This window comes from Rhincodon typus, chromosome 13 (assembly GCF_021869965.1).
Source record: "Rhincodon typus isolate 14 chromosome 13, sRhiTyp1.1, whole genome shotgun sequence".
Taxonomy (NCBI): Eukaryota; Metazoa; Chordata; class Chondrichthyes; order Orectolobiformes; family Rhincodontidae; genus Rhincodon; species Rhincodon typus.
Window position 1 is genome coordinate 42,828,277 of NC_063344.1, and position 19,186 is coordinate 42,847,462.

Consider the following 19,186-nt stretch of genomic DNA (forward strand, 5'->3'; position numbering starts at 1 on the left):
CTCCAGCATCGGCAGTTCCGACTATCTCTGGATTTGTAATCATTGTGCTTTCATGGGAATTCAATGCACTAGCTTTGATGATGACCTATGTCTAATGAGTGTGAAGGAATAAAATAGGGGCAGAATTCTCAATTATGCTACACTTCTGTCCATTACGGTTTTTGTTCCTGGGTTTCAGGAGATGCTTGTTGCAGGGAGATGAAAGGCTCATACACAAAAATTTGGATTATCTGATGCAATTAACCCTGCAATGTTCTTCTGGCTGTCTACTTTAGTTCTGTTTGGAGGCTATGCTTAAGGGCCCTCAATCAATGACCTCCAAATAAATTGGTTTTCCCAAAGCAACAAAAATTAGGGACACTGCAACTTGGGATGAGAATGTGCAATCTGTTCTCATCTACAATTTTGAAAGGATTGCTGAGTTGTTCCCATGACTCTGTGAAAATCTAGCCCAGTAACTTGTTCTCTCTCTCTCCAAAAGCATCCCCACTATCACACCCACACCCCCCCCCCCCACCACCCACAACAAGATGCTGCCAAATCTGCTGAGTATTTCTATTTTCATTTGAAACCTTAGTCTTTTCCTTGCTTGGTTGTTCTCTACTCTAACCAGCACTAACATACTCACCCCTAACTTACTGCAGAGACCTCCTGACTATTATTGAGCTACTAAATTTAGAGCTGGGGACTGGTCCCCTTGAAATTTTTCTCATTCAACATCCTATTTCCATCCAGCAGATAACTAGTGAGATTGAATGGGACTCTCATCATGAACATGGAAATGAGGCCCTGGTGTTGAAATCCCTTCATTGTGGTATCATGATGCAAACTTGGTTCTTCCTTTGGCTTCTAATTCAAATGCCACACTCCTGTCACACCTTAAATTTGGGACTACTGTTGCATACATAGTTTTAAATTGACTTTGATGTGATGTGAAGTTAATGGGAGTCTACAGAACTCATTGTCTGCTGTCCATTGATGTATAGTTTCACACATACAGGTGTGCTGAGGCCAAGTACTAAATAATGTGATCCAAAAGAGTAACTTAGATGCTGCAGCCAGTGTACTGCTTGTTTATAAGGTGAAGGGAGAAAATGTCGATAAAGCTCTATTTTGGGCACAGTGTGTTGTGACATACAGTTACCCCAGGTCTTATTTTGTTCAGGCAAATTTTATGCTGCCTAGTTCAGCAAAGTGATTTTAGCATGATATCCATTGTGAAAAATGCTGCTTAATGATTGTGTATCAATACGTGCCCCAGAGATGTGCAAAGCTAGGATGGCAATAAAGCTAGCCTGCATTTCTTAAATGGATTCTTAAATATACAGAAGTTATTGGAACAGTCTCAGTAAAGATTTGATGGAAGGAGTAAATGGTAATGGAGCAATAGGCCAGAGGGAGAGGATCCCAGGTTCTCTGCAGTGATTGAGACAGAAAGGGAAAAATGCTGATGGTTCTACAACAGGCCAGAGGCCCTCAAGGCATGCCGTGTATATATCATGGAAGCGGGTGCCTAGGGAAGTCAATTCTCAGGGTTTGGCCCCATCAACCTGACCAAAGAACTGGAAAAATATTTCACTAACCTCATATAGTGAAGTTTAGTGAATGCAACTTCAAATTACATCACCTTTCCCCTCAGCATGCCCAGTGCATGATAGGCCATTAGTCAATCATTAGTTAGGATTCATGTTTAATGTTCAGGCTGCCCAACTCAATCTCACAGTGACCAGTGCTTTCAGCATCACACCCACTTCTCACTCTGGCATGAGCTAAATCCATTCTGTTATCATTTTCTGTGCTGCAAAAGCCAACAGTATATGAGAATGTAACATTCAGGGTATAGGTAGCTCCAAAGGATTGTTACATTTGGCTATTTCACTGTTTAATTATATTCAGTTCTGCCCAGAGGTAGGGGCAGGTCTAGTTGCAAGGTTCGGATTAGATCACCAAGGACAGTTCAAGGGTCATTGAAGAGCAATTCAAAGGTAACGGGCAATGTTACTGGAAATCAGTAATTGTAGAATACAGAATAGTACAGTGCAGGAACAGGCCGAATGGCCCATCGTGTCAGTGCTGACCATGATGTTATTCTAGACTAATCCATCTTTCTGCATGTGATTCTCTCCATTTCCCTGTTCTTGTGCCTGTCTAAATGCCTCTTAAATGTTGGTATCATATCTGCTTCTACCACCTCCCCGGGCAGTGTGTTCCAGGCACTGATCATACCCTAAAAGAAAACTTGTCTCGCACATCACCTGTAAACTTTCCCCCCGCACCTTAAATGTATGCCTCCTAGAATTTGATATTTCCACCCTGCAATACAGACTCTGACCATCTATCCTATCCATACTTATCATAATTTTATGTACTTCTGTCAGGTCGCCCCTCAGCCTCCCACTCACCAGTGCAAACTAGAAAGCTTAGGTTTAACATTACATGAGGGGAGTATAAAAGAGTTATGAATATTCCTTTGACCAGACTTGAAATCAGTTTTCAGACAGATGTAAGGATTGTAGCTCTGTTGTAAGTATTTATAATGGGTTCCTTCTGATGTTTGGAGCTCCTCTGCAGATAACGTTCACAAAGCACAGTACACATATGGGGTTGTTGCCCACACTAGTTTAAAGGTAAATGTTAAGCTGTGGTGAGCTTCTCTGATATCAGCTTCTTTCAAATATTCAAAATGCTAATCCAATATAGAGCACTAAATCTTGATAATTACTATTGTAAGCATGATGACTAAGACTTTGTAACTTATTAAGAACAGTGAAATGATCACAGATCACATTGATGACATGTAGTTTATCACACAGCGGGTGTATTAGAGAAAGACTGTTGGCTGCTTGACAGTAAAGACAATTCAAGAATGGGCATCAGGATTGTGATTGATTAGTTTAATTGGTAAACAGATATGTCTCCCTATTTACGAGAGATTATCATGGCGACTTGTGACAGAGTTGGAATTCCAATTGCATCAGAGCAATTGATAAAATTGACTGTTATCAGAAGGAATCACAATACAATTCCTGTCACATCTCATCATTCCAGCCATAATAATGGACATGAGACTTGAAGGTGGACAAAGGATTTCAGTTCTTTAAAAGAATGAAAAGCCTGTATTAATATAGAACCTTTCATGATAACCAGTTCACCCAAACAACTTTATAGTCAATGAACTACATGAAGTTTGAAATATTCTGTTTGTGAATAAGTATGATTAAATATCAATTTTGAGTGTATGAAAACATTTAAATGGGGAAATGATTGGTTTGTACAATTACAAAAGGTAACTATAAAAGTTTGGTGATATAATATTAGTTACTTTGTCAGAATGCACAGTGAAGGGTACTGTCAGGAATACCAGATACCCATAGGATAACAAGAGATGGATTGATTTTATTAGAGAACTCTTGGCTGAAAGACAGCTGTAATAGCAGACCTAGTAAGTAAAAGATCATTGGTGCCAAGCTATTATGAGCTACAACAGCAATAACCTTAGCCCAGAATTGACAGACACAATAATGTAAAGTGGATTCTTAATGCAAATGTAGCATAATAGAATAAATGCTTCCCTAATCTATATGGAAAAAAATGGATATTATGTTAGGAAAGATCAAGAAGCTTTATTCCATTGATTGTATACCAGAGTGAGTATTTTTTACTCTGCTGTATGCGTTATATTGGCTACGAAAGAACTTTTATTTCTGATTATTGGCAACTCTGTGGAAGTAGGAAGTGAGTCCTTGTAAAGATTAACCAAATTTTTAAAGTGGTTTAGTGACCAACTTAAAGACGTTACACAACAAGTTTTCAAGGTTTAAGACTTTTACTGTAATGAGCATTAGTAGACGAATAATACTCTAAATTACAGAAACTATAACCTTTATTAATATCTTAATGCAACTGATAAGATCACACTGCATACATATACGTTACAGCAGGCTTTTCAGATTCTATAAAGGAAATGGTCCACAGTCACTCCCAATTTCCGAAGGATTCTTGTTCATCCATTTCAATGAGTTAAAATGTTGAGTACCTGTCAGAAGTTACTTCTCTCAGCATTTGGAGAATTTTTAAACTGTCTACGAGCAATAAAGCCCATTCTGGTGATTTCTTACCCTGGTCTTGACAGCACAAATCATCAAGTCTTTAGCTTGCCATGAGATGCACCTCCTTGACTACAGATCTTTCTCTGTAAAGATAAACACAAACAACACGTTTTATATATCAGCCAAGCCCTTGGCCTCCATGCATAGATTTTTTTTTCCACTTTCCTAATTGGCATAACTCCCCCCTTTTCTGAAGAAGGGTCGAGACCCAAAACGTCAGCTTTCCTGCTCCTCTGATGCTGCTTGGCCTGCTGTTTTCATCCAGCTCTACACCTCGTTGTCCCCCCTTTTCACTACACTTTTCCTGCTTAAAGAAGACTTTTGGATTCCTTTCATATTATATGATCTCTTCTTGGACTGATTGCTGTATTTTTTAATCCCCTGTGAAGAATCTATATTTAGCCTGGTCTTGTATTATCAGCCTGACAGCTGTTACATCCCTCTGTCTGCTCTTTGGTCTAAGGAGTAATATATATTTCTAGAGATTTTTTCTTAAAGAACAAGTGTAGGAGTGCGAGTTCCTGGAGTAATAATGACAACTTGTTTGTGTTGAGAGGGTTGTACAAGTGGACAGAGTACAAGTGAGATATATCAGGAATTGATTTTTTTTTCGCTAAAGAGAAGAGCCCATAGCTTGGAAAGCTTTTCTGTTTGCAGAGTTCCTGGGTGAAGTTAAATGTATGAAATAGCATTTTTTTTAAGGAAAGGAGATAATGCATAGCAATTAGGAAACAGGTTTCCTCAGTGTAAGAATTTTAATCTGGAAGTATCAGACCAGAAGTGTGTGTTTACTACCCAGAAGCGGTTATTCAAAACTGAGAAAATCCTAGTCTGTTGTCTAAACGATCAGGCAAAAGGCTCGCAAACTCAAGACTGGAAATTGAAAGAAACAGTTAAGTCAAACCTATGGATTTATTGGGGAAGGGAATTCTGTCTGGTATGTGAGTATTGTGAAATTGATGGTGTTGGGATAGATGGGATTATGATTTAACAGTGTATTTTAAAATCTGGTGTTATATAAATTCCTTGGTTTATTATATATTATCTTCATTTCTTTTGCATAATTAATGTCTGTTTGTTGTGAAAATGTAACCTGTAGCATTGTGCGCTTGTGTCCCAGCATGAAAGACCACCTAATGAAAATTAAAAAAAAGCCTTCAAACCAGATTTCAGTCTGAGATTTGATTTGCCCACTAACAACATCAGATGGAATCAAAACACCCTATTTTCTGCTTCATATTACACCTGCATCTCCTTACATTCTGGTTCCCTCATCATTCAGGGAGTTCAGGGTTTGGCTGCTGTACCTTTCCTAGCTGTGGGAATGTATCTCAACTGTAACTGAATCATTTCCGTTCTAAAGGCAGGCCATTATTCCATTTCAGTTTTGCCTGCTAATCTTGCACTCCAAGTTATATGAGACAGATCTGTTCTTGACCCACAAAATTGGCCTTCCTCCAAATTGTATTCTTACTTTAGATTGTTTCTTGTTCTTTTCCATGACTGGCTGAAACCTACGATTCTATGACCACTATATCCTAAAAAGTTACCCTGGTAACATATGAGCCACTTGACTCATCTCATTTCATCAGAATGGGATCCAACAATACCTCTTTCGTTGTTAGTCCATAAAAGCAATTCCTGACCACACTTCAAAAAGTGAGCGCTGTTTATACAATTACCGTTATAATTTAAATTGGGATAAGTCCTCCCACTAACATTTTGCACTGTAAGATTTTGGCATTCACTTTAATGATAAGACCAAGTTAATTATGATTATAGACTAATTTGAGAAAGGCAATCTAAAACTTATATGCCCTGATTAGTTACAAGGCCTGTTCCAAGTGTTAATGTTTGCACAAAACTTACAGAAAATAGTAAATTTATCAAAATAAGTGCAAAAGAAATGATATTTAATAAATGCAGTGGTTTTTTTCGTGTGACTTTTGGACATCAGTTCATGTTTCTGACTGGGCGTCTCTCATTCTCTTTAGATGAATAAATTTGGTCTTCCTTTCTTGTGCACCTAACTACTGAGAACAAGTGCTTATTAATTATTTCTAGCCACTTCCCCCATTTGTAGTCAGAGATATCCTGAACTCTAATTGGCTTGTCAGCACAGATTGAGCTCAGATTGGTGAAACAAAGTGTGCCCAATATATTATGTTTTGTTTTAAAAGTAATGGTCAACTTAAGGCCACTCAGAATGGTTTAAACTAGTTTGGAGGGGATATGGGAACCAGAGCAGTGGGTCAGCAAATAAAATAACTGTGAAGTAGTCAGACTAAAGCCAGTAAGACTAAGAGGAAGATCAGACAGAGAGAGATTCCTGAGCATAGCAGTACTGGTGGTCTGAAGCATATTTGTATTAATGCAAGGAATATGAAAGCTAAGGAAGATGAACTTAAGAGTTTGGATTAATACATTTCACTATGATGTTGCAGCTTTTACAGAGATTTGGTTGAGAGAGAAACAAAACTGGAAGCTTAACGTTCCAGGAGTTAGACGTTTCAACGAGATGCAGAAGGATATAAAAGAGGACGGGAAGTTGTACTGAGGAAGGGCTCACCTTATCATCATCAAATCCCTACAGTGTGGAAACAGGCCCTTTAGCCCAACAAGTCCACACCAACCCTCAGTGCATCCCACCTAGACCCATCCCCCTGTAACCCTCCTAATCTACTCATCCCTAAACACTTTGGGCAATTTAGCATAGCCAATCCACCTAACCTGCATATCTTTGGACTGTGGGAGGAAACCAGAGCACCTGGAGGAAACCCACGCAGACATGGGGAGAATGTGCAAACTCCACACAGACAGTCGCCCAAGGATGGAATTGAACCCGGGTCCCTAGCACTGTGAGGCAGCAGTGCTAACCACTGAGCCACCATGCTGTGTTTTGGAGGGCTTATCCAGCCAGGCCATATGGATACAGCTCAACAATAAGGAGGGTGCAATCGCTTTGATGGGATTGTACCACAGGCAATCTACTATCCTGGAGCCACATCCATGGCTGCAGAAACATTGCCTGAGGCTTTATCTATAGAATTTCCCATCAGTGTTGCTTTCCCTACCTTTCCTCTGTACTGCCCTCTTTGACCACACCTCCCACCCCCTTTTATCATAAATGGTGCTGTGGACTTCTGCTTTGATCACTCTCAGTTGTATTCAGGATTGAATACCAGGTGGAGAGCAAGTTGGACACCGAAAACTCTTGGATTTCCTGTATGGTAGTCCTTGATCATCATGGTCACTGGTAACCACTGTGCCTTTACATCCTTGATTTGCAGAGTGACCACATTCAGAATCAGGTTACACGTGTTGTTTTCAGTTGTGAAAAAACTTCAAATATTCTAAATGTTGGGCCTTAATGTACCAGTTATTTGAATTATCATGAAGAGTGCAATGATACTAAGTAGTACTCCACAATGGATTATGAGGCATCAGAAAATATAGGGAAAATATTACTGTTCTCTTCTCAGGCAAATAGGTATTCAATGGCATCATAAAATTGTGAAGCAAGATCTTGGCCTATGTTTGTTGCACTGCAGATAAATGTTGGTGCATCCATTTCATGCCTTGCCTCATTAAAACCCAAATACCAATGCAATGGCTTCTGTCACAATTTGTTGTGATCAGTCTCAATTTACTGTTTTGCCCACAATATGGTCTAATTTGAATTTGAAGCAAAAAAATCACAGGAAAATATGACAAGTTGGTTTTTTTTTGCAATATTTGCAATATTGTGTTTATTATATATTATATTTGCAATTTTTTGTAGGCTGTGTTTGTATTTGTGGTTTTAATGATGGTAAAAATGTCAATGCGCACCTTATTACTGTGTATAATTGACAGCAAATTTTGGCATCTGCCATAAAACACAAATATGAAAATTGCTGTCAGTGAAGGGTATGCTTTTGCAGTTTTCACACATCCAATCAAGAGAGGATCATTGACTTGACATGAACTTCAGCTTTGTATGCCCTATACCTACTGTAAACAAATTACACATTGTTATTCCTGTTCACTCAGGCATAACTGAGTTTTACCAGCTAAGTCACAACCAATGCGGACCCTCATTTCCCTCAGAACATTCAAGAATAGCCGCATTTTGAAAGTAACAAAAATGTATCTATAGAACTATAGAAATAATACAACACTGAAGGGGGCCATTCAGCCCACTTTCATCATGCTGACCCAAAGACACCCAGATGCCCAATCCAGTCACATCTTCCTGCACACGGTCCATAGCCCTGCAGCTTACAGCACTTAAGGTGTAGATCCAGGTATTTTTTAAAAGAGTTTAGGGTCTCCGCCTCTACCACCCAGGCATTAAATTCCAGACACCCACCACCCTCTGAGTAAAAAATGTTTTTTTTCCCACACGTTCCTTCTAATCTTTTTCCTGCTTAGCTTGAATCTATGACCTCTAGGTTTTAAACTCTCTGCCAACAGAAACAGGTTCTCCCTGTGTAATCTATCTCTACACCTCATTATTTTATATACCTCAATATATTTTTAAAAGTTTGTTGATAGTATTTCACCCTCTTCAGTAATTCCATGCTAATATCCTACTTTTTATTTTGCTTTCTGTGTAATGACTATAATGTGAATTATAGCTGTTTTTATACTTTCCTAATCAACCTGTACAGACTTGTTATTACATACTTTTAGAGCATGTGGGACTTGAACCTAGACCACCTGGGTCAGAGGTAGGAACATTATTACTGCAACACAAAAGCCCTAAAATGTGAACTATATTCCGTGCTTCATTTCTGCCCAAAATTGGAACTTGACTTGCAAATAGCCAGAGTATGTATTTGAAACAGGTGTTACAGCAATGTGAATGTGCGAATCTGGGTGCTAGCATCCATTTTAGGAGCTTGATTTCAATACATCCTAAATAGACAGAATATGTAAATACTTAATAGCTAAAATCCAAACTTTTGTGACTGTTAGTCCTACCTGCAAGGAGCAAGTACCCACTGCAATGTATTACTAACTGCAAAACCTTGCATTATCCTACTGTAGAAGAGCATAATGCCACCATCAACTAACCTTCTCTATTATTCCTCCATCACAAATGACTCTAACTGTCTCAATTTATGGGGTCTTCTTTGGTTTGTAGTAAAGACTTTAATTTGCATTCGAAAGTTCTACCAATGGTTTATTTTTTAGGGAATAACAAGCTTTATTTACATTGTCGTATTGTAAACTTTTAATATTTTTAAATGAGTGGTTTGTTTAAATTTTGTTTGTATTTCTGTTACTACAGCAACTAAACTAAGTCATTAAATAGAAGGCTCCTCTGAAATGATAAAAGGTTTTATCCACCTGTATCGCTCAAGATATTGTGTTTATAGTTTTCCTTGTAGTAAATATATATATATATAAACTAATAACTTATTACACCTTATAACCAATTCCAGAATCTTAGAGGCCATCATCATTTTGGCCATTGACATTGTAACCCTATCAAACAAAGCAACCAAAGCCAAATGATCTTGATCGAACAAATAATGAAGGCTGGATTGTCACCTTGCTGTCTTTTACATTGTTATTAATCAGTGAATAAATCTGAATGCAAATTTGAGTCATTCCCACAAAGGGTAGATCCAAAACTATATTTTTACATCTGTGTTGCAGGTTGAAAACCTCTCTCAAGCTGTCCTGAATGTGTATAAAATGCAATAACTATTCTACCAAAACAAGGTGTCCTTTGTTATTACAAATACGTATCTGAAAATAGTGTGTCACAAACTGAAGTATTCCAATAAAACTGATGCACATAAATAGCTTTCCTTAAGAAAAGAATCACTCATCTGAAAGTGTTGACAAAGCATTTCTAGGACCCAAGTTAAAACCATATTCAACCTTTTAATTAAATTTCTGTCTTGTTTTCCAGTTTTGATGTAAAGGATAACAAAATGTATTGTCTGAGTATACATTTATTTATTTATGTCTATTCTGTTGTATAATGTAATGGTGCTGAAGCTGTTCATTTTGGAGATTGCATTGGACTTTACCCAATCTGATGATGTCACAGCCTTAGGTGGTGAATTGAGAAACCTAGCTCAAGAACCTAATGGGGTCAGAAGTATCAACTCTGTCACCAATTAGTTGTTAATATCTAAGCAGCCAGTGTACTTTGTATCTATTGCTATCATGCAATAAACAGCATCTTGCAGTTAGAGCACATGCCTTTTCTTGTTACAAGACTGACTGTTTATCTTAAACCACTGCCAAACAACAGGCCCTTCGACTCAGTAAAGGAAGGTAACAAGGTGGCAGCACTCTTCCCCAACTACAAGCTGCTAGAAGTTAATGCAACATATAACATATCCTGTGCTTTCACTTGTTAATCCAATTTCTCTCGCAATGATTCAATAGTAAATCTTCCTCTGATGTCCAGTCAGTGTAAACTATACATAAAAGCAACAGGCCTATCAGAGAACACCATAGGGTAAAATAGAAAAAAAAGTATGTGTTTAACATCCAGATGTAGTTCATCCCCTGTTACAAGTACAAACTTGTTTAATTGCATCTGTTTAAAAAGTCATTAATGATTTAGTGGAAGGCAAGATGCTTTGGCTGTGATAAATAGAGAACAAGGAAAAGTTACATTGACAATGTGCACATTTGGGTGTATTCTGTTCTTTAAAGATGGACATCTTCATTAGTATAGTTGGGAAAACAGGGTGGGGAAATCAATGCATTGAGGCCATTCTGCACAGGAAGTGTATTCAGTGTTATACACTTGAAGATAACTGTAACTGAAAAAACTCCAAGTTGATATTTCTAGAGAGCTTTATTTCAGTTACACACACTCTGTAAAACTCTCACCTCATTGATTACTAGCTTGCTATAGTTAATATATTCTCATCTAATTAACCCATGATATATCTAACACCTGTTCATTCCTTCCATTATGTCTCAGGCATCCTTTCTGAAGTTTAGATGATTTTTAAAGTAAATATATAGACACCTAACACAACAATGAAAAACAAAATATGCAAAAAGACAACATATTTTCTTTGTACATGAAAGTTCCACAAGTCCTTTTTTCACATCTATCTAACAGTTTCTTAGAACTTTCTAATCCAAAGGAATTAAAAGCCTAACTTCCAATTTTGTCCATTTTAAGTCCATTTATGACAATGTTTTCATTTCACTGCTCTCACCCCACAGAATTATCTGCACGGATCACAAAGATGCCTGGAAGCTGCCCTTCATAATGCTAGTAAAATATGGCAGCATCTGCTTTAAATTGAAGACAGCTCAATTTTATTAATTCTGCCTTTCCTGAGAAGTAGCTAACACTAAAGGCATCATTTTGTTCATTTACAATATGTATGCATATGTATTAAACCTATGTGTATGTGTTCACATACAGAGTGACCCGTCACATTTGGTGCCTCTTTTGGAGGACAAAGAAACACTTCTCTGTTGAACTGATCTCCCTATAAAGATGTGACTTTAATATCAAATGATCTACACTCCTAAGCATTAACAATAAAGCCAAAAACAAATTCAAAATCACTTTTCCTGCCATCAGAGAAATCTACTCAAACCTGGTACTTTAATTTTTCTTCTAATCCTTATAGTACTAGCCTTGCAAATCCCACAAAACACCTTTTCTATACATTTTATTATAGCTGTATACGTTTATCCACAGATTTCACTCCATCATAACTGTAAGTCTATCTATACATGATACTTTGGCACAGTCCAACAAGTTAAGTATCAGCCCAGAACGGGGGATTTCCAAAGATAAATTTCTGCACTTTTGCATACAGTCTACTGAAATCCATTATGTAATCTGCCATATTATTATCCTCAGCCTTTCTAAATTTGTCAAGATCTAACTACGCCTCATAAGCATTCAATCAACTTTTTGATAAAATATAGTAATCTGTTCACACCTGTATCCATCCAACCATCACCCCTGATTACTTGCTCCCTATATTTATATAACTATTTTTCATTCAATTAATCCTTAATATCTCTACTGCCTGTTCCCTTGTGCCATTTGATCCCTTAAGACAGGATTAGATTATAATTTTTGACAGATGAAAACATAGGAAAGTTTAGCTGCTTTTTGGATGTCTGCCTAATGTGGTCTTTCAATGTGCACACCCTTCAGTTGACTGAAACAGAAACTTGTTTGAAAATGCAAATAGACGTGACCTTTTCCACACTGTTCCCACCAGGTTCGACAGGATTAAAATCAGTCTCCAAAAATTTGTTTTTTGCAATGCATGAGTGGCTTCAGTTACCTACAAATGAAGTACAATGGTAGCATAAACTTATTTTTTGGTACATTTTACCCTAAGGCAATAAGTTAGTGAAGCCGTGTCAGTGATCTGCAATGTTGATTTTAGCCTAGTGTGTTTAGGATTGTTTGAATATCCATTTTTTTTCACCACAATACATGAGGGGCTGGAAACTGAGTAAAACATATTGGGCTGTATGTTTGACCTATAATGAATCTTGTAAGTTTTAATTAATTGTAAACAATGAGTAGCCATATAGTATAGGAAAAACCAATTAGCTTCACAACTTATATAAATCTTCACAGTTCTGTAGCTTACTTTTATAAATTTTATGGTAATACTTCTAGGGAAAAAAAATCAACTCAAAACACTCCATTACTTTATTCCTTCCTTGCTATTTATTTCTGATCAGAACTATTGAGAATAACTAAATGCAAGATAATTGTGAAACGTTATTGAATAGATTTAAATTTACAGCAGATGCCTAACTGAAAGCTGCACCATCAATTTAATTGCCTACTAGACAAAGGCATTAGGAAGCCAAGGTGATATTTACTGTGATGCATCATTTAGGTAGGAATAGGACACAGAATACTGATCAACAATGAATACAGGCTGATCCTTGGCCATCTGCTATTTCTAAATAAGTAGAGTGACAATTCCAAAACTGGAGAGGCTTCCAATCTTTTTTTGTGGATTCCCCAGTTACACAAAGGTCTTTTTTAAACTTGGCTAGAAGGCCTCTTTATCTTTCCCACCAGCTGGTTACCTGGCAGCTTCCTTGCTCAAGCTAATATTTTCTAATCAACCTGTTCAGAGACTTATTACACACCTCTGGAGCAGGGGAGCTTTAATCCAGGCCTCCTGGTTCAAAGGTACAAATGCTATCACTGTGCCACAACAGTCTAGCTTGTTCAAGCCTTGATATTTTCTAACCAACCTGTTCAAGGATGTTATTACACATCTCTGGAGCAGGTAATACTTGAACACAGGCCTCCAGGCTCACAGGGAGGGATACTACCTCTGCCACACAAGAGCCTACCTTACTCAGAGCAATAGTCTAAAGCTAGTTTGAATACAGCAGGATCCTTATTGATATATTTATTAGAGGTGCTTCCTGCAGGACCTTGCAGATTAATTTTGGAGATGGTAGATCAAGGTCAAGTAAGTAATCTATTTCCTATTAGTTGCCAATTGACCAATTTTTTTCTAGGAAGAGATATTTAAAATCTATTTTCATGTTTCTTACTTTGTAGTTGGTTATTTTCTCAATTTTTCTTTGTTTCTCATCTGAGAGTTTTCACTCCCGTGCCATTCTTCTCACTCCTGCACTATCTCCCTCAATCTAAGGATGCTAGTTTCACTAAATCAATCAGGTGAAATATCATTCTTTTATCTCTAGGGTCTTTACTTTGTATTCATGCTGCACTGCTGAAATCAAACGCTGCTTCCTTGAATCACTACTAAGGGCAAGCCTCAACTAACTGCCTGACAGGCATGGAGTCAAAAAAGTGTTCATAATGTAGGAGAGGTGTGCAATTTCATTTAGCAATGACTGATGAGGGGATGGAATATACAATCATATGCTGCTGTAAGGAACCTCCTCTGTAATTGAGGTTACGCCATATTATTAGACAAGAGTACAAGGTAGCTGGCCATGCTGCTTGCTCTTGAAGGGGTAAAATCTCACCAGGACCCTTATTTATAACCAACAAATAAATATGATTCAAATTGGCAAAAGTAATTTTGACTATGCAACAAAAGAAAAATTCTGATTGAAGAATTACATTATCCAGCAGCAGGATGATGTGGTGTATAACATTTTAAAACACCGAGTAAGAATAAATGTGTTTCTGTTAACAGCAACCCACTCATGTGTCTTGGACACTTTTAAACAATATTAAGCTTAACATAAATAAATATTTAAAGTATTGGCAAAGAACTGTAGCTCAGGTTGTGGGTGAAGTTGTTGACTTGTTCGCCGAGCTGACTTGTTCTCGTTCAGACGTTTCATCGCCATGCTAACTGACGTCATCAGAGCCTCTGATGAAGCGATGTTATTCTACTCCACTTGGTGAGTCGTGTCATTTCTGGTTTTGATCTGTATGGGTTTTGTATATGGGGTCCAATTCTATATGTTTGTTGATTGCATTACGGGTGGAGAACCATGCCTCTAGGAATTCCTGTGTGTGTCTATGTTTGGCTTGGGCTGCTATGGTTACCCTGCTGCAGTTAAACTGATGGTCTTCATTGCCTGATTGTACCGATATTAAGGAGAGATAGTCGTGCCGTTTTGCTGCTAGCTGATGTTCATGTATTCTGATGGCTAGTTTCCTTCCTGTCTGTCTGATGTAATGTTTGTGGCAGTCATTGCATGGTATTTTGTAAACCACGTTTGCTCTGCATGTTGTGGGAATGGGGTCTTTAATCCTTGTAAGTGTTTACCATAGAGTGGCTGTGGGCTTGTGGGCTACCATCATTCCTAGTGGCCTTAGGAGTCTTGTTGTCAGTTCCAACATGTTCTTGATGTAGGGCAGTGTGGCCAGTGTGTTAGGGCGTATTGTGTTCTCCTGTTTTTGTCTGTTTAGTAGGCATCTGTGGGTGAAGTTGTGGGGATAAATTCCAAGCGGAGTAGAATAACATTGCTTCATTAGAGGCTCCACTGATGATACCACCTAACATGGCGATGAAAATTCTGAACGAGAACAAGCCAGCTCGGTGAGCAAGTCAACAACCTCATAAATAAATATATAATGTGGTGTGATAATTTTGTTTTTAAATTAATTATAATAATTGCATTCATTCTCATTTACATACAAGTGGTACAGAAACTTTGGGCAAAGGAGATATATGCAGTTGAATTCACATTTAAAATTTGCTGTTGAGTTGAACCACTCCACTGTTAGATTTACAAATAAAAAGCATCTTTCTCTCTGTTCCTCCACTGAAATGCATTGAATGACATGAAGTCACTTTGCCTTTGTGATAGATAATGAACTAAATTCACTATGGTTATATTTTGTAATTTGAAGTCTAACTAAAGAGCATTAATTACCGTTAATCAATCTCTCTGGCACTGAAAATTAAATCTTATTTAATATTTTAAGTTTTTTTAAACATTTTTCCCTCATTTGCTATGTTTCTTCACCGTTTTTTCCTGTTCCTGACTTGACATTGTATAACTCACATTTTCTAATCAGTCCATGAGATCTCCATTACACAATTCTCCAGTCTGCCTGGATTTGGTGAGACATTGCTTGTTTTTTTTTAATTCAGGTTGCAAATGACTTGTTTTTCTGACTGTGCTGATCTGAAATTGTACTATCAGCTACTTGCCATAGGAAAGATTTTAAAACTTAAACATGAAACAGTAAGTCTAGCTAATGATAGATGCTACTAATTGCTAAGTCTAAACCATATGAGTTCTTCTGTGGCAATATATATTCTTGAAAACTGATTAATATTTTGCACAGATCCTATCACAGGAAGATCCTCATATACCTTAGAGATAAATTTGAAAAAATACGGCAGTCATTAGTATGTCAGACTAAGTTATGGGAGTTTTCATTCAACAATCTGAGGACATCTTTTTAAAAGATGCGAGGAAATGCGAACGAAAGGAGGCAAGAGAACTTAAATGTATTATGTTCCACAAATTTTTTAAAGAAGTACTACAGTGCTCTGTTGGAAATCATTCTTTAAATCAAACTAATTTCTCTTGAAAGCCAGATTTCTGATTTTAAACATTTCCAGATGTATAATTGTATCCATTATTGTGTACAGTATGTAAATATATTACAAGTACATTATACAGCATATAAAAATTAATAATTAGTGTATTAGTGAATGAAGCCTCGAGTCTGCAATATGGCAAAATCTTATGAAAAATCTAAGGCCGATGAGCGATGTTAGAATTATCAGGAAAATATGTACGAAAAAGGTATAATACTTGTAACATTTTGTCCCTGATAATCCTTGTGTATTACTATCTTAGGCATAAGTCACTACTTCATATTTTTGTACTCTTAGGGGAGATCCTTTGTATACAGTACTAAGATTTGACTGAAAATCAAGGATACATTTTATACCTAATTAACTGTACTGAGCAATTGCAGGATAAGAAAATATGACTTTAATAATCCTCTGTGGTATGACTTTGATATACTTTTAGACGTCATATTTTTATTTTGCTTGGTATAACTGGGATACTGTTATGTACAATTACATTTTGTCAATTAGTTAACAGCTATCAGTGGTTGTTAACATTTATCATGTATTTCTAAGTAGTTTAAAGATGGTCAGATAATAAGCTGCAGGTTATTTGATCTTCCTCATTCATTTAAATACAAACTCACACCCACCACCCCCACTCCACCCAGGTATCATACAACATAGTCTCTAGTTTGGCCATTTTGTTTCACTGTATTGCGCAGAATCTAATTTTTTCTCCGTTATATTTCTTACAAGGCTCCTTGTACCAAAGTAGCTGGAGTATGAATTCAGGGCACGTTACTGAATGGGGAGAGATCTTTGATTCAATTTTTCAAACGTATTAGTTTTTATTCACCAAATTGAATTCATTTTAAAGGAAGGAATCAACCATTATAATCTCTACTTTCACCTTTCAATCCCTTTAACTGAATTTTATAGAACCTGATGAAACCTTCAGGGCGAAATTTAACTGCAGTGGGAACGCAATGCAAGTAGTAATGGATTTGCTGCTCTTTTTGTCTGCTTCCGTCCTTCCCCCAATTATCCTTTATGTCAACTTCAATGGATGTTTGTGCATGGTTCATGGATATCAGAAAGTTGACAATTGGTGACTGTGGTGCTTGGAAGGATGACAAAGGCCCTGGTTAAGCTAACTCTGTTAGCTTTACTTCAGTGTATGCAAAATAATGGGAAAAATATCTATCAGGAGAAACTGGAACATTGTTGTAAGTGGTATACCTACATTCCCCCAAGAAAAAGCATTTGACAAATTTCCTCACAAGATTAAGCTTAGTATGCTAGGCACTGTAGACAAATGTTGGAAATAGCCACGAAATTTTCTGAAATTTACAATTATGTTTTACAAATTTATTCATTGCATAAACATTAGTTAACAAATATGCTATTTAACTCACTGTTAGTAGTTTTCAGAATAATCAATTTTCAAAAGTGCATAATGCCTGCCTGTTATCTAGACTTAACAAGTTTGCAATAAAAATTGTGTTGCAGCAGTTGCATCCAGATTATTAAAAGCAATGTAAAACTTTACTGTAGAAGTTAGGACTGTTTCTTTCAATTTATTGATTAGAATATTCAATTACCAGATGTCTGCAGTAAAAATGTAAACCTGTATTATGAAGCTTTATATTAAAGAAGATCCTCCAACCAATTTTAGGCGGGACAGAGGTGGAGGAAAGAAGGGAGGGGGGAGTTCATTTTTGATTAAGAGGAATATCACAGCAGTAGTCAGAGATGAAATAACTGAGGGGTTATCCAGTGAGACTTTGTAAGTGGAGCTGAGAAATAAGAAGGGGATGGTGACGTTATTAGGATTGTACTGTAGGCCCCCAAATAGTCAATGGGAATTTGAGGAACAAATACACAGGGAGATTGTGGAGACTTGCAGGAGAAATAGGGTTGTCAGAGTAGGGAATTTTAATTTTCCGAACATAAACTGGGTCGTCCATACTGTTAAGGGCTTAGATGGGGTTGAATTTGTTAAATGTGTTCAGGAAAGTTTCCTCAAGCAGTATATAGTGGGCCCTACTCGGGAAGGGGCAAAACCTGACCCACTCTTGGGAAATAGGGCAGGGCAGGTGACTGAGGTGACAGTGGAGGAGCACTTTGGGGCCAGTGACCATAGTTCTATTAATTTTAAAATAGTAATGGAGAAGGACAAAACTAGTCCACAGGTTCAGGTTCTAAATTGGGGCAAGGTAAATTTTAATGGAATTAGACAGGAGCTTGCAGGGTTGATTGGAGTAGTTTGTTTGCAGGCAAAGGGACCACTGGCAGGTGGGAAGCCTTTAAAAGTGTTAGAGTTCAAGGTCTATATGTTCCTGTGAGGGTGAAGGGTAAGGTTGGCAGGAGTAGGGAACACTGGATGCCAAGAGATATTGAGGCTTTGACCAGAAAAAAGGAGGCATGGCTCAGGAACAGACAGCTGGGATCAAGGGAATCCCTGGAAGTATATAGAGGATACAGGAGTTTACTGAAGAAGGAAATCAGGAGGGTGAAAAGCGAGCATGAAATAGCTTTGGCTGACAAGATTAAGGTGAATCCAAAGAGATTCTCTAAGTATGTAAAAGGAAAAAAGAATAACTAGAGAGAGAATAGGACCCCTCAACGACCAAAGTGGACATGTATGCGTTGAACTGCAGGACTGGGCAAGATCCTCAATGAATATTTCTCTTCTGTGTTTACCATGGGGAAAGACATGAAGACTTGGGAACTTGGGGGAAGTTAGTGGCGATATCTTGGGGACAGTCTGTATTGCAATAGAGGAGGAGTTGAAAGTATTAGAATGTATGAAGGTGGATAAATCTGCTGGTCATGATCAGATATATCCAAGAACCCTGCAAGATGTTAGAGAAGAAATTGTGGGGGCCCTGATTGATATATTTGCATCATCATTAGCCACAGGTGTGGTCCCGGAAGACTGGAGGGTAGTGAATGTTGTGCCCTTATTCAAGAAAGGCTACAAAGAAAAACCTGGGAATTATAGACCAGAAAGCTTAACACCTGTGGTAGGTAAGTTACTTGAAAAGATGGGGAGGCAATAACCTAGTGGTATTATTGCTGGACTGTTAATCC

The 19,186-nt window shown here is 37.6% G+C and overlaps 1 long non-coding RNA gene across 1 annotated transcript in view; it reads right to left on the reverse strand.

Annotated features, from left to right (window-relative positions):
• Positions 1–3,865: 3,865 nt before the first annotated feature.
• The window catches only part of LOC125484756, a 35,456-nt gene continuing 20,135 nt past the window's right edge, over positions 3,866–19,186 (reverse strand). Inside the window, exon 2 of the long non-coding RNA XR_007263571.1 lies at positions 3,866–4,192. This is a non-coding gene — a long non-coding RNA (uncharacterized LOC125484756). The remainder of the gene's footprint in view (positions 4,193–19,186) is intronic.